The following is a 15,672-nucleotide window of genomic DNA, read 5'->3' as shown; positions in this document are numbered from 1 at the left end:
TTCTGGGGGAAGGGAACCTGATTCCAGCTGATGCTCAATCTCTGACCTTTCCTGCCATTTTAGGCGACTATTAAAGTCTTCTTGTGCTTGGACTTCAAAAGGGAGCCCATGAGAGAGTAGTGGATTCACTCTGTTTGCAGGGACAGAATGCCTGGCTCTGAAAAGTCTGATTCTGGTCAGTTATTATTTTGGTTTTGGTTTTTTTGTGTTTTAATTTTAATTCTCCAAAAGACTTTTGCTTTCATGTCCACTCTGGGCACAGGACTGTTGTACAGTGGAATGGTTGGTAGTCAGCCACTGTCACTGACCTGCTTGCCTTGGCGTCTCAGCTCCAACACAACTGATGCCCTGGCAAGGTGTTCACTCCTCTCGAGGTCTCCACGGTTAGGGGAGGAATCATATTCCCCGCTCCCCACCACTCCACATCCCCACACCCGCCCCCTCCCCAGGCCAAAATTCTCATGTGGAAGCCCTTATTGCCAGCACCTGACAATGTGACTGTATTTGGAAATGGGCCCTTTGAAGAGGTGACTAGGTTAAAATGAGGCCGTTAGGGTGGGCCCCGATCCACCCAGGACTGATGTTCCTACGGAGAAGGGGTGGAGGCATCTGGAGCAGGGGCGCAGGGAGGAAGGACCCTCTGTGAGCCAAGGAGTGAGGCCTCAGGAGAAGCCAGTACTGCCAGCACCTTGGTCTCAGGTTCTCATTCTCCAGAACCATGAGGAAACAATGTTCTGTTGCGTAAGCCACATGGTTTTGTGGTATTTTGTGATGGCGACCCTCGGAAACTAATTGAAAGGAATCCAGGCCTGATGAGAGAAGGGCCACCTCACCACTCTGAGGAGGGGAATAAGCAGAATGATGGATGTCAAAAACTCCTCGTTTACTAATCTGGCACGTAGTAACCATTGAATAAATGCTTAGTATTTAGACACCTACAGGTCATGGCCATTCCCCCACTTATGCCAATCCTGGTAACCACCCCCACCCCGCATATAAATTCCTCATAAGTAGATTAGAAACCATCACCAGGAAAACATGCACAGAATTCCACCACCAATTCCACAGACCCATCTTGACCTTTGTTCCCCTTGCTGACTAGAGGCAGTTATCTCCAGGCTTCTCCTCGTGTGCCACCCAGCATCTCAGGAATGGCTTTCCATGCCTGTCTTATCCCCCAATTCCTCTTGTAAATGTCGCCCCCTCTTTTCCCCTTTCATGGTCCAGCTTCCTGAGCTAGTCTACATGTGGCCCCACTTCCTTGCCCTTCCCCTCTTCATTTTTTTTTTTTTTTTTTTGGTGAAAGATATCATGTGTGAGAGTTGAAAGTACTTAAAGAATAATAAAACAGACACCAATATATTCACTATCCAGGTGAAAAATAGCATTTGGCCAGTACTTTAGAATTCTGGGTGCCGTTTTGTTCTCCAGCCCCCCCTCCCAAATTTTATGCTGCTTTTCTTTTTTTTTTTTTTTTTTAAAGATTTTGTTTATTTATTCATGAGAGACACAGAAGGAGAGAGGCGCAGAAACAGGCAGAGGGAGAAAGTAGGCTGCATGCAGGGAGCCTGACATGGGAGTTGATCCTGGGTCTCCAGGATCACACCCTGGGCTGCAGGCGGCGCTGTACCACTGAGCCACCCAGGCTGCCCTTATGCTGCCTTTCTTTCGAGTTCGACTACTTATCATATTTCATTGAACCTTAGCCCCCAACAACTAGGAGACAAATCCTTATTTCATGTCTAAGAAAGAAAAAGTGCTGCTAAGTGTAATTGCACCACCGCTTATAAGATGCATTCCCCTATTTTCTGAAAGAGTAGACTGTGAGAAGTGTATTTTAGAATCAACAAAATGTGACCTGCATGCATCTGAATATCTTTTTAGTCTTGCTCGTTTTTGAGCTGTCTATACATGGAATCATACTCTACAAAGTCTTCTGATTAGCTTTTGTCCACGGTGTGCTTCTGAGACTCTCCCATGTGGGTGCAGGTGGCGGTGGTGTGTTCCATTACACTGCTGTGGAACATTCCACAGTGAGCTTATGCCACCACGCATATTTGCATTACTGCAACTGGGCATCTCGGTTGTTTCTAGTTTTAGTGATTTGAACTGTTTTTATGCACATTCTTAAATGTATCTTCTGATGCACTCGGGTCTTTTAAGGGTATATATATCAGTGAAATCTCAAGTTCAAAGAAATGTCAAGCTCAAAGTTCAAAGAAATATATGTTAAAAGGACACATATATGTATACAAACATATATACATATATATGTTTGCATTTGTGAGGCAGTGTCAACATATTTCTGAAGTGGTAGCACCAATTGAAATTCTCCCTTTTACCTTCAGTGGATTTTCAGTGACCTTCCCCATTATACTGGAGCTAATTTTCCCATTTTTTAACGTCATGGAAGTGTGCGCCTATGTTTTCCTCTAAAATTGTATTGCTCTGCCTTTCACCAGAGTTAGGAAATACTGTTTTTCTATTCAATTCTAATAAAATTAGAATACTCTCTTTGCTTGGAAGTTTGGCAAGACTCGCCTAAAAAGTTGAGTGGGCCTCGTGTTTTCTTTGTTGCAAGATTTTAAGCTATTAATTTATTTACTTTTAGGGATAAACGGTATTCAGATTTTCTACTTCTTGAGCTACTTGTTAATTTGTATTTTACTCAGAATTCATCTGTTTCATCTAAGTGTTCAAATTTACTGGGAAAAAATGCTCATAATACTTGATTTAAATTCAGACATGTTTGTACCCCTCTTTTTTTAAAAAAATGATTTATTTATTCATGAGAGACACAGAGAGACAGAGACACAGGGAAAAGAAGGGATCCCAGGACCTTGGGATCACGCCCTGAGCCAAAGGCAGATGCTCCTCCTATTTCTTGATGAGACTTATCAAGTAATCATTGTTTGCTTAGTTCATCTTCATATGTTTTTCATTAATTTCTGCTCATATCTTTCTTTCCCTCTACTTCTTTAGGTTTATTCTGATTTTTTTTATAACTTCTTAAATGCTTAGCTCAGTATTCCTCAGTGCTTCTTCTTTTCTACGTATATGAATCCCCTTTTAATACCATTTTAGTGGAATCCCACAGGTTTTGTAAATTGCATTTTCATCTCATTTAGTTCTGTTTATTTTCTGATTTCTACCATGATTTCCTTGTTGACCCATGAGGTACTTAGAAGTTTTTAAAAAGTATTACTTTCAAACAAGTTGGGTTTCCTAGTTATGTTTTCATTACTAATTTCTAAATAGATTGCATTATAGTCAAAGACAGTGGTCTTGGGGTGCCTGGTTGGCTTAGTTGGGTAAGCATCAGCCTCTTGATTTAGGCTCAGGTCATGATCTCAGGGTCATAAGATAAAGCCCAGTGGGAATCAGGCTCCACACTCAGCTAGGAGTCTGCTTGCCCCTCTCCAGCCACTCCTTCCCCCAATTCTTTTTTTTTTTTTTAATTTTTATTTATTTATGATAGTCACACACACACACACAGAGAGAGAGGCAGAGACATAGGCAGAAGGAGAAGCAGGCTCCATGCACTGGGAGCCCGACGTGGGATTCGATCCCGGGTCTCCAGGATCGCGCCCTGGGCCAAAGGCAGGTGCTAAACCGCTGTGCCACCCAGGGATCCCTCCTTCCCCCAATTCTTGCATGCTCTCCTATATATGCGCATGCATATACTCTCTCTCTCTCTCAAATAATAAAACAATAAGATCTTTATTTTTTAAAAGATTTTATTTATTTATTCATGAGAGACACAAAGAGAGGCAGAGACATAGGCAGAGGAAGGAGCAGGCTCCATGCAGGGAGCCCAATGTGAGACTTGATCCCAGGACCCCGGGATCATGACCTGAGCCAAAGGCAGATGGTCAACCACTGAGCTACCCAGGCATCCCTCAAAAAAATCTTTTTGAAAGTCTTAAAAAGAAAAAAAAAAGAGACAGTGGTCTGAAGGTCCCAATCCTTTGATGCTGGTGGAGGTTAGCTTTTCACCTAGCGCTTCTGCATTGGTCAATGCACAGGATGCAGTGTGTGAGTTTAGATACAAGGTGCAAGGAATGTCAGTCAGATCATGCATTGCTCAAAGTTTGTATATATTTCAGGTTTCTTCTTGGCTGCATTTTCCAACATTTGTTAAGAGAGTCGTTTTAAAATTTCCCGTTATGAGTGTGGATTTTTTTATTTCTCCTTATAATGCTGACAACTTGTGCTTAATATACTTTTCAGATTATATTGTTAGGGGCATACAGGGCTAGAATGTTTATATCTTCCCAGTAAACTGAAGACTTTATCCTTATAAGGTGACTCTTTAACTATTGTAAACATTGATTTTTGTCTGATGTTAATATCAGGACACCACCACTTGATTTGCCCAACTTTATAATTTTCCATCAGTTAGCTTTCAACCTATTTGTATCTTTACATTGCTGATCACTTTGTCTATTATAAATGGCTGATTTCTTTAAAAAAAAAATCCCATCTGACAATTGAAGTCTTTTGACTTCTAATGTTTAATCCATTTATATCTATTCTGATGACTAACACATTTGGATTTATTGCTTCTCCTGTACTTTCTCTGTGACCCATTTTCTAAACCTTCTTTTTCTCGCCCCACCATCTTGTCCTTTTAAGTACAAAATTGAGGTGTTTTTTTTCCCTTTTTTCAGTTTCTTTCCCCCCCTTACTAGTTCGTAAGGTCCATACGCTTTCTGTCCTTTTAATGGTTACCAAGGCTGTTTGTACATATAGACTAATTCTATAGGCTAAAGTCAAAAGTTAACCAATACCTTTTTTTCTCACAACAAGGACCGCAGGGGTTTGGCTTCTATCACTCCCTGTCCCTTGTTATCTGCTACTGTGACCCTGGATTTGGATTCTAGCCTGCTTGCCACTACCCACCACACACACACACACACACACACACACACATGCATGCACACACACACACACACACACACACAGAATGTCTTTTGTCCCATGGTATCCCCAGTATGTGGCACACAGCAGATGACCAGTAACCCTGCAGGGCACAGACAAATGGAGCTTCCAGCAGCAATGGAGCTGGCTTCTCATGATGATTTTGGTTTGAGCATTTGGTGGAACAAATACGCCTGATTGCTTTAGAGCTCCAAGTATCCTGATGTGGTGTCTGATATCCTAGGGAGTCCCTGGTCTCTGTCCACCACTCATAATCTGGGTCCTCTCCATTTTTCAAATCATGTAACTCCTCTGATCCCAATCCTCCAGTCACTTCCCATCCCACTCATCCTGAACCTTTCTCCTCCTCCTCTCCTTTCTCACACCCACTTCCAGTCACATCTTGCTCTTCTAGAATATTCCAGGCATGACTCCACCTTAGGACGTTTTGCTTGTTGTTCCATCTGAAGACCTTCCCTAACCTCCTACTATGAACTAGTATCACTGGTCCATACTCCCTCCTTACCCCATTTTTGATATGTTCAACCTCCTGCTCATCTTTATTTCTCTGCATGGCATTCAGCACCACCTAGACATTCTTTCCTTTCTTCCTTTCTTCTTCCTGTCTGTCTATCTATCTATCTATCTATCTATCTATCTATCTACCATTTCCCACTAGAGTGAAATCTCTGACAAAGGGACTTCATTTATATTTTCAGGGTTATATTTTTACAACCCTGGACACATATTAAAATGACCAATAAATAATATATTGAATAAAAAATGTTTGCAGAACTCCTTCAGAAACTATCCATTCAGGTCTCAAGCTTCTTAGACATCTTTGTGACTTTTTTTTTCTCTCCTTCAAAATGATAGATCAGAATTCTCTCACTTGAAGACATGGTAGAGGTCTTCACATTTAGAGTGCAGCTACCTGGGGGTTCAGACAGGTTGAACTGTTTGGGCTCAGATCATAAACTTTGAGCTGGCTTATAACTGAAAGTCTAAAATGCTTTTTCCCCCCTTTTTTCCTTTCCTCCTCTTCTTTTTTATCTCCAGAAGGCCCTGAAACTTCTAAACTGCAAACCTAAGCAACATAGGGATTGAAATCCAAATCAGACTCTAGTGAGTCCAACATTTTTTGTAATTCTTCCTCATCTGTGTCCTGTGCTTTGACTTGTCACCCCTGCTCCCTCGCCTTTCCACCCTGGTCCACTGGCATGGTTGTCAGGGCATCAGCATGGACAGGACCCTTCTTGGACATGGGGACCTGTTTTTGTGGGATCTCTCTCTCCCTTTCCTGAAAAGAGAATTACAAGAGTACTTTTGCTTCTTTTCTCTGAATTCAGAATATGTTAGTGGGTTTAAAAGGCATGGGAAGTGCAAGACTTAGGGAAAGTAGTCATCACCACAGAGGTGATCCTGGTGACCAACTGGTGACCTATACAGACCTTCCTTGTATAAGTGAGAAGGGAGAGACCAGAAGAGAGGCAAGAAAATGATTTGCTCAAATTTACAAAGTTCCCAACTGAACTCTCAACTTCTCTTCTCCGGCCTGCCCCCACTCAATAAGTAGAGCATTGTCCAACCATTTGCTTCAACCATAACCCACGCGTTATCCTGGAGCCTCTGTTTCCATCACCCCACATCTTCGGTCCACCAGTGAATCCTCTTGGCTGTCCTTTCCAAATATAGTCTGAGTATACATCCCCATGCCCTCCACACTGCTCCCACTGAAGGCCAAGGCACCCCCTCCCCTTTCTAGAGTGCTACAGGGTCTTCCTTACAGGGACTTCCTCACTGGGTTCCTTGCTCCCACTTCTGCCCCCTACCCCACCCAACCCAAGTCTTTCCCACAAGACCCGGTCGTCTCTTTGACATACAAATCAAATTGTGTTTCCCTGTTCCAACCCTTTAGTAGCTTCTGATCCCTCTTGGAAAAAAAAAAAAATCGAAACTCCCCATTGCAGCCCACACAGCCCATATGATCTGCCTCCTGCCCTTCTCTCTGCCCTTGCTTGCCACCTCTCACCTTCACTCCATTTGGGCCACAGGATGCTACCTTCCTTGCCTTGTTTCAAACACAAGCTCGTTCCTGCCCCAGGCCTTTGCACCTGCTTGCCCCTCTGTTCAGAAATCCCTTGGTCCACATGCTGACATCGCCAGCTCTTCCCTGACCAGTCTAACAGGTAGCACCCCTTTGCTCTGTGCCCTCACCCTGCTTGACTCTCCCCATAGTGGGTTGCCTGTTCCTGATTAGAATGTAAGCTTCTCATGGACAGAGTCGTCTTGTTCACTGCTGTATCTCTCGCACCTGGAACTGTGCCTGGTGCATAGCTTGTGAATATTTGTTATATAAATGGCTAGATGAAGGGATGAATGAATGATTTTGCTGCATCATTTGCTTCACTTCATGGCAGGGCCTGGACCTGAACTGAGGCCTTCTGATGCTCGGGCCACGTTCTTCTCCCTATGAAGTCACATTCTGGAAGGTTAAGGAATCATATCCTTGGCTTTAGAGAAAGAAAAGTTGCCTTTGGGTTCTGGATGCCTTTCTTCTGGGAAGGGCCTGGCCCTCACAGTATAAAGCACAGTGTGATGCAGAGTGCAAGGCACACTCATGCTGCAGGGAAGCCAGCTCCATATGTCTGCCTCCCTGGCCGCTCCCAAGGGGAACACTGATGCATACTTGTTATAGCCAGCGTTTGCTGGACATAGCCAGCTCAGCCAGGTTCCAGCACAGGCATTTTGTGGACTGTGTGAGCAACACACACACACACACACACACACACACACACATACACACACATGCATGCGCTCTTTGCATTTAAACAAAACACATCAGAAAGGGGTTCAAGCCTTCACCCTCCCTTCCTGCCAAGCATGGGGACAGACAGTAGTGCTCTTGGCAGAAAGTCTCTGTCCCATTCTCTTTTAGTCCAGACCACTCATTTCCTTTCATTCAACCAGCATTATATTTTGGCCGTATGACTTTCTTTTGTGAGCTTTCATCATCTGTTCTCAGGCTCTGTAACCTATGAATCTTCTGGCAAGACCTAACCTTTGAAGGCCAAATACAGAAGACCCAGTGAGCAGTGCCCCTCTAAGAATGGCATTGTAAATGAACAAAACACATTCACAGCGCAGGCCAGAACTCGCGAATATCATGTAGAATGTCACCTCCCTCTTCAGGGCACAGAGGGTTAGTAGGTGGAGCACTCAACCCAAGCAACAGTGTAGTTTCAGACCCGAGAGAGCAGGTGAGCAAGCCACCTGCCCCGGCCTAAGAAATCCACGGTTTGGGCCATTTGGTGGCCAGGGGTCAATGAGATCTGGGTCCTGGGCTCCTGTGCCGCTGGGACCACGACAGGCCTCAGGCCCCGCGCTGTCATCTTGCCTTCCCCTCCCCTCTCCTGTTCCCATCCCAGAGGTTCCTTGCCCACAACGCAGAGCTAGATCGAAGGGCATCAGGACAGTCGTCTGCCCTTGACTCTCTCTGTCCAGGGGCTACCACTGGGGACTCGCGGCCTCGGTGGCCCGGACACAGTCTCTAGAAGGAGTGAGGAGGCTCCCCATGGGAGCGGCATGGGGTCCACCCCTCACCCTGCAGAGGACGGGAAGGCCTGGCGCTTCTTGGGAGGAGAGGCCCACAGCCTCGCTCGGCGCCGTGGGACTAGACATCCCCAGGGGGCGCCCGCGGCTGCTCCTGCACACCCCGGGGACCCGCGAGGCCACCTGCACGGCCCCGCAGCGCCCGCCCGCCAGCCTCTCCCACCCCCCACCCCCCCACCCCCCGGGGAGCTCCGGGGGCTCGCAGGCACCTGGAGAGGCCCTCCTGACCCACCGGGCTGACCGCGGGCTCCCGGGGGCCCCCTTTTCTCTCCGCACCCGAGGGGGCCAGGCCACCCCACAGCCCGTGGCGCAGCCGCAGCGCATCGGCAGCCGCATCCGCGCACCGCCCGGCTCCCGCGCCTCCCCCGCAGGAGTGGGGGCTGCGGGGGGGGAAGGCAGCCGCGGGGGGAGGAGGGGGGTGGGGAAGAGCAGGGTTAAGAGGGAGGGGGCTCCAGGGAAGGGAGGGCAAGGACGCCGGGTGTGCTGCTGCCGTGCGCTGCCTGCCCCCCACCAACCCTTTGGGAGGTGGGCATCGTAAACCCGTTTTGTTGATGAGCATCTGGAGGCTCAGAGAGAAAAGGGAGTCAGTTCCCTCAAGTTCACCCCGCTGGGTGCGGCCAGAGCCGCGTTCTGTGCCTTTGTCCTCTTGAACGCCTCCCGGTGCAGGCGACAGGAGAGCCGCACGGAGGCAGAGCACGCCAGGCCTTCCTGCCCCGGGAGCCCGGGAGCCCTCGGGGGCCAAGGGAGAGCCGGCTGGCAAGGAGCACCCACCCCTCCGCCCTCGCCGGGGTTCACTCCTCACGTGGACCTGGGTCGCCGTCCCCGTACCCGAGGGAAAGGGAATGGGTGGAGCGCCGGGCTGGGGGAAGGAGCTGTCTTAGAATTTGCCCCAAGCTAACATTTTCCAGTTGCACCTTTGAACGCTGTAAAAAAAAAAAAATCCTCAAAACTCACTTTCACAGGAGTTAATCATTCATTCTCACCCCAGGCCAGATGACCTTTGGCATGTAGTTGGGGTTTTGTTTGCTCTTCTTAAAAGCCCTAGAGTTTGCACCTGGACCAATGTCATGTAGGTGAGGGAGAAAGGAATTTGGGGTGCAGTACAAGCCTTCCTTTTCTTTCCTCCACCTCCTGGGGGCTTGGAAATTTGAGAAGTTCTGGATTCAGACATCTGTGGCTGCGGCCCTCATAAGATGCGGCATGCAGGAGACCCAAGGACACAAAAGCGTACCAAAAACAAAAAAAATAGAATCCAAGCCACCCCCATCATCCTGTACCTGATTCCTTTAGGACTGTGCTCTCATCTGGGTGGCAGCTAAGTTCACCAACAGAGATCATTCTCTTTATTTCATTACCATAGTAGCCTAATCAGATTTCCACATAGAGAGAGGCAAGTTAGGAACTTTTCAATCGGAATATTCCAATCGCCTAAAAGTTAACTGACTTCCTCTAAGAATTAGGGAAGGCCAGTTGGCTGTGTGACCTTGGGCAAGTCACCCAACCTCTCTGGGCTTCAGAGGAGGAATGAGTTCCAAGGTCCCTTCCAAGGCCAATGCTCTGCAGCCTGTAGTCCCACAGCCCAGCTCCACTGGCTTTTTTTTTTTTTTTTTAAGATTTTATTTATTTATTTGAGAGAGAGAGAGAGAGAGGGAGAGCATGAGCAGGATGGAGAGGCAGAGGGAGAGGGAGAAGCAGGCTCCTTGCTCAGGGGGGAACCTGATGACATGGGACTCGATCCCAGGACTCTGGGAGGATGACCTGAGCCGAAGGCAGACTCTCAATGGACTGAGCCACCCAGGTACCCCTCCACTGGCTACTTTTCACCCGAGGTTTGTCAGGCCACACCCATCTCTCTGACATTCCAACAGCTGGCTGGAGATTCCTACCAGGTATCCCATTGGCACCCAAGTGTAAGATGCCCCAAGCAAACAACTGTCCCCTCCTCTGAGCCTAACTCCTCTTCCTGGTACCCAGGTGCCCCCTCAATATCGTCTTTGATTCCCTCTGTCCTTCAATCTCCACACTCATCGGGTTTCTGAGAGCGGAACCTTCTGATTGTGAAATGCCCTCTTTCCTTAGTCCCCCAACTTCTGCCCAGTTCTGATCCTTGTCACCTCTCACTGGACTCTTGCTGCCGCCTCGAATATTCCCAACAGCCTCCCCCGTGTCACTCCCGCTCCGACCTTTACCAGGTCTGCCACGCTAATCCACAGCTCTGGCCAGCCTCTCCCCGCTACGGACACTCGAATGGTCTCCTGTGGCCAGCCGAACAAACAGCTGCCATCCGGACTCTGCGTGAGGCCCAACCTCACTTCCCTCCCACACGGACCTTACATACCTTCCTTTTCAGCTGAACTCAGCGTCCCTGGCACTGCCCCAGCTGTTCTTGTCCCACACTCTTCACGTTCTGTCTGGAATACGCCTTACCTCCTAAAATGCCTACCTCTTCATCAAGGCCTGGTGCAAATGCTAGTTTCTCCTTGAAACCTTCTGGGAGACCCCCATTAAGGATCAATTTCTCACTTATGCGTTTGGTCAACAGGTATTGGGCCCCAACCATGTGCCAGGTGCTCTTCTGGGTACTGGGAATTCAGTGGTGAGTAGAGATGGATGTGTTCTTACTCACAGGGAGCTTGCCGTTGATGGCGACAGGATGTCTGCAAACACATGAGGATAGTATAGATTCTGATGGGTACAACAGAGGAACTCTTGGATCCCATTGGCTTTGTTACCATCTACTATGACATGCCTATCTGTGATTAAATACAACCTCGTAAAGCTCCTAGAGGAAAATTCCGACTCATTTATCTTAGTAACTTCCACGATGCCTAACACCATGACTTGTGTGTGGCAGTGACCCGGTATGTGTTTGTGAGAGGAGGGGAACAAAGACCCGGGTTTGGAAAACATTAAACACTCCTGGGCAGCAGTGGAACACCTACTAATGTCTTTACTTGTGAAATTCGGAATGGAAGTAAAAGGAAGTTCTCATCTCGAGTGTGTCCCTCTTGCAATGCCTAGAGATGGGGTTCAGTTTGAGAACCTTGCTCCAGATACAAGAGGCGACAGAGGACACAGAAGGGCACTGCGCAGACAGACCAGGGAGTTAGTCCCTGCTCTGCCAAATAATTATTGAGAGAATTGGAGCATGTTCTTTAATCTCTCCGAGCCTTAATTTCCTCATCCGTAGAATGGGAATCATAAAACCTGCCTTATGGAATTCAAAAACCAGGTGAGATACCATGTGCGAAATTGCTTCTTAAACTGAAACAAAGCACCCTGTAACCATAAAATGGACTTGGGATTACCCCCCAGGTCCTTTTCCTGGCTTTGTTTGGGGAACCCTAAGACAGGCTATCTGCTCCCCAAAGAAGAAAGCTGCTGGACAGAGGGATATTTTAAAATATTATTTAAAAATCTACCATTCTGGATTTTTAAGGACGAAAACCAGGGTAACCTTAGGCTGCCTGAAAAGCAACTGAGTCTTTCTTACTCTTCCTTAAATATGTTCTCTGGGATTGCCCCTCTTCCAACCAATAAGGTTTGTTGCGGCAAGCACAGGAGACACACAATTGCCTTCCCTAAAAACCATGCACTGATGCCTCATGCTCCCAGACAAAATAAAATGAAGTCATTTCTTGCCCTTTGCCATGATTTGCTAGTGCCAGCACGTGACATGTGGCTTGCCTACAGTCTCTATTCACCAAACATAGATTGCAAAGGCCCTGCAGACTTCTCCCTTGGCCCACTGCTCCTTTCCAGCATAGACTCAGACTCGGTTTTACATCTTCTGTGCCTTCCAAATTTCACTCATCCCTGCAGCCCCCATGCCAGACTTACTCCAGTGGGGTTGGAATGGTAGGGAATGACTCAGCCTCAGGATGCTGTAGCCAGAATCAAGCTTTTGAGGCAGAATAGCACTCCAACAAGATGTAAATTCAGCCGGGTAAGGTCTGCACTGATGACCACTGGGAGATAGACTTTCCCCTTACTCGTCCAAATTTTCCTGGTAGGTTCCAGAGTTTTGGCAAAAGTTCCTGCAGCATCTTGAACTGTTCCTCCATTTAAAAATTAAGCCCCTTGGGGGATGCCTGGGTGGCTCAGTGGTTGAGCACCTGCCTTTGGCCCAGGGCCTGATCCTGGAGACCCGGGATCGAGTCCCACGTCGGGCTCCCTGCATGGAGCCTGCTTCTCCCTCTACCTGTGTCTCTGCCTCTCTCTGTGTGTGTGTCTCTCATGAATAAATAAAATCTTTAAAAATAAATAAATAAAAATTAAGCCCCCTAAAAAGGGCTCTTGACCATCAAGATCTACTCTGATGAAGAGGGGATATAAGCAATTACGTGGACACACACACTCCTTCAGACACTTGGTAAATATTAACTGAATTGAAAGGAGGGGAGAGATAGACAAGTAGACCTGTCATTTGCGCATTTCTCATGAGTGTGTTCCTGGCACAGCCCTCGCTCTTCTTGACCACTCCAATGGGTTAGGGCCCCAGGGGGCATCTCCCCCAGTTCCTGCTCTTTCCTCCTCTCTTAACACATATGTGCTTCTTGGGGTTGAACGGGGATGGGGAGTAGAGGGGTATCTCAGATATCTGTCTTACACTTGGAGGAAATTGGAGAAAATGGAATGGAACATTCTAGCAGTCTTCATTCTTGCTCCTCCACTGCACCTGTTCTTGGCAGAATGCCTTGCCCTTCGGGGATTACAGAAGAAAAGATCATCACAAAAGGAAAAAGAAACCATCTGGAGAGCCAGAGGAGAGCTCCCTGGAACCCTGCTGACACGGACTTTCCACCTGTGGCTTGGCTTGCTCCTTAGTATGTGTGAAGACATTCTCCCCTCTGAGACTCAGTTTCCCCATCTGTCCGATGACACCAATAACGCACATCTCATGTGATTGTTGGTGAGAACTTTGTGTGAAATGTATCTGAAAGCACTTTGGCCAAGGTATACTACAAATGCTAGTGACCATCACCAGAGAGCTAACACACACGCAAAACACACCCATTTTTAAGCTTTATTTTAGAAATTGACATACGGTAAAATTGCCTGGTGTGTGTGTGTGTGTGTGTGTGTGTACAGTTCTGTACATTGTAACACATGTACAGATTTGTGTAGCCGTCACTGCAGTGAGAATATGGAAGAGCATCATTGCCTCATCCATTCATTGAAGGACGTTTAGTCATGAAGTATTACTGTTTTCATATATTGTTGGATTCAATTTACTAATATTTTGTTGAGGATTTTTGTATCTATGTTCATGAGGGGTATGGATCTGACATTTTCTGTTGTCATTGTGTGGCTTTGGTCTTAGGATAATGATGGCTGCTAAAACAAGCTGGGGAATGCTCCTCCTTATTTGTTCTTACTTCTTGAAATGTTTGTGAGCCTTCACTAGTGCGACCATGTGGGCCTGAAGATTTATCTTTTAAAAGGTTTTTTAGCTATGAATTCAATGTCTTTAATCATTATAAGACTATTCAGATAACCTTTGGCATCATGACTGAATTGGTAATTGGTGGTTCCTGAGAAATTAGTCCATTTCATCTATGTTGTCAGATTTGTGTGTGTAGACTTGTTCACAGTAATTCTCTTAACACCTCATTAATGTCTATGGCACCTGTGGTGATGGCTCTCATTCCTAGTATCAGTGATTTACGGTTTTTCTCCTCTTTTTATTAGATGTTTATCAAATTTGTTGCTCTTTTCAAAGAACCATCTTTTGGCTTCATTGATTTCCTCTATTGTTCTGTTTATCATTTCATTGATATCTTGTACTTTTCCCTTGTTTTTTTTTTTCAGTTTGGTTTTCTTTTTCTGTTTTTTTTTTTTTTTTGGCTTGCTTTGTCTTGATTTTGCTCTTCTTGTTCAAGTTTCTTAAGGCATAAGTTTAAACAAATAATCTGACACCTTTCTTTTCTAATATAAGTGTTAACGTTTTCTTCTAAGCCCTGCTTTAGGTACATCCCATAAATTTTGATATTTTATGCCTTTATTTTCATTGAGTTGAAAATATTTTCTAATTTTCCTTGAGACTTTCTGACTAATGGATTATTTTTAAATGTTTTGTTTAATCTCCAAGTGTTTAGAGATTTCCCCACATATGCTTTTATAACCATTAGACCTGGGGAAGCTGCAGAAATCTAAAGAAGCCATTGTTTTAGAAAAATGAAATAATTTATTGAGCACCTCATGTGTGCAAAGCACTAGGCTGGGTGTTGTCTGGAGTATACGATGAGATTTCGATCCAGCCTCCTTCGAAGAACTGATGGTTCAGGAGAAAAGCCAAGACATTCTTGCAAAACAAATGAGATGCATGGTGGTCAGTGATAAAGCTTCTACACGGTGCAGAGAAGGGCTGCCATGGGGGTCAGTCTCTTCTGGCCTAGGTGATCAAGGTCAAGGGTGTCAACTGGGCTTTGAGAATAGGTAGGCTTTCCATAGTGAAGATCTTAGGGTAGCACCATGTTGGTAAGAGGGAATGTTCCCTGGCTGTGGCAGTAGATTTTCCCACAATACCCCACTGAGCCTGCTATGACTTGGCGCACTGGGCCTGCTTATTTCACATATGTTTGGGGAGTGAACTAATCTGACTGGACTGAACTCTTCCAGAAATTGAGAGAAATTTCTCCTACAGCCTGTAGAGAAACAAGTAGTGTTTTCTGGGCCAACAAGAGGGAAGACGGGGTGACAAAAATAAAGCTAACATCGAAAGAGTATTTTGCTTCCTTCATATCCTGCCACCTCACAGATGTGGCCTGTCCTTCTGCCTTGTCAGAGCTTGAGCTGAACTTGGAAGTTAAGGCAGACTCTGACAGGCCCTGGAGCATGCTGCTGTGTCCAGAATCAGCTCTGGAATTTGGGCCTCTTAGGCCTATGGAGGCCAGGAGAATGTTAGCGTTATTGAAGCCAAAGGAGAGTGGAATGGCAGGTGGTAGGAGAGAAATATTTGCCCCTGTCCTGAGTGTTTGGGCTCACTGTGTCAAGGAACAGAGGGGGACGTGTGAGGTAAAAACAGCTCCCATCCTCTTGAGCCACAGGACAGCTCAACCACAGAGAAAGAATTCCAGGGGATCCATAACCATGTCTTCTTCATTCTTCCTTCTTTCTCATTTTTCTTCACAACCTGAT

Source organism: Canis aureus, chromosome 12, assembly GCF_053574225.1.
Source record: "Canis aureus isolate CA01 chromosome 12, VMU_Caureus_v.1.0, whole genome shotgun sequence".
NCBI lineage: Eukaryota > Metazoa > Chordata > Mammalia > Carnivora > Canidae > Canis > Canis aureus.
The sequence above is the reverse complement of the archived record's forward strand: the minus strand, read 5'-3'. Positions refer to the sequence as shown.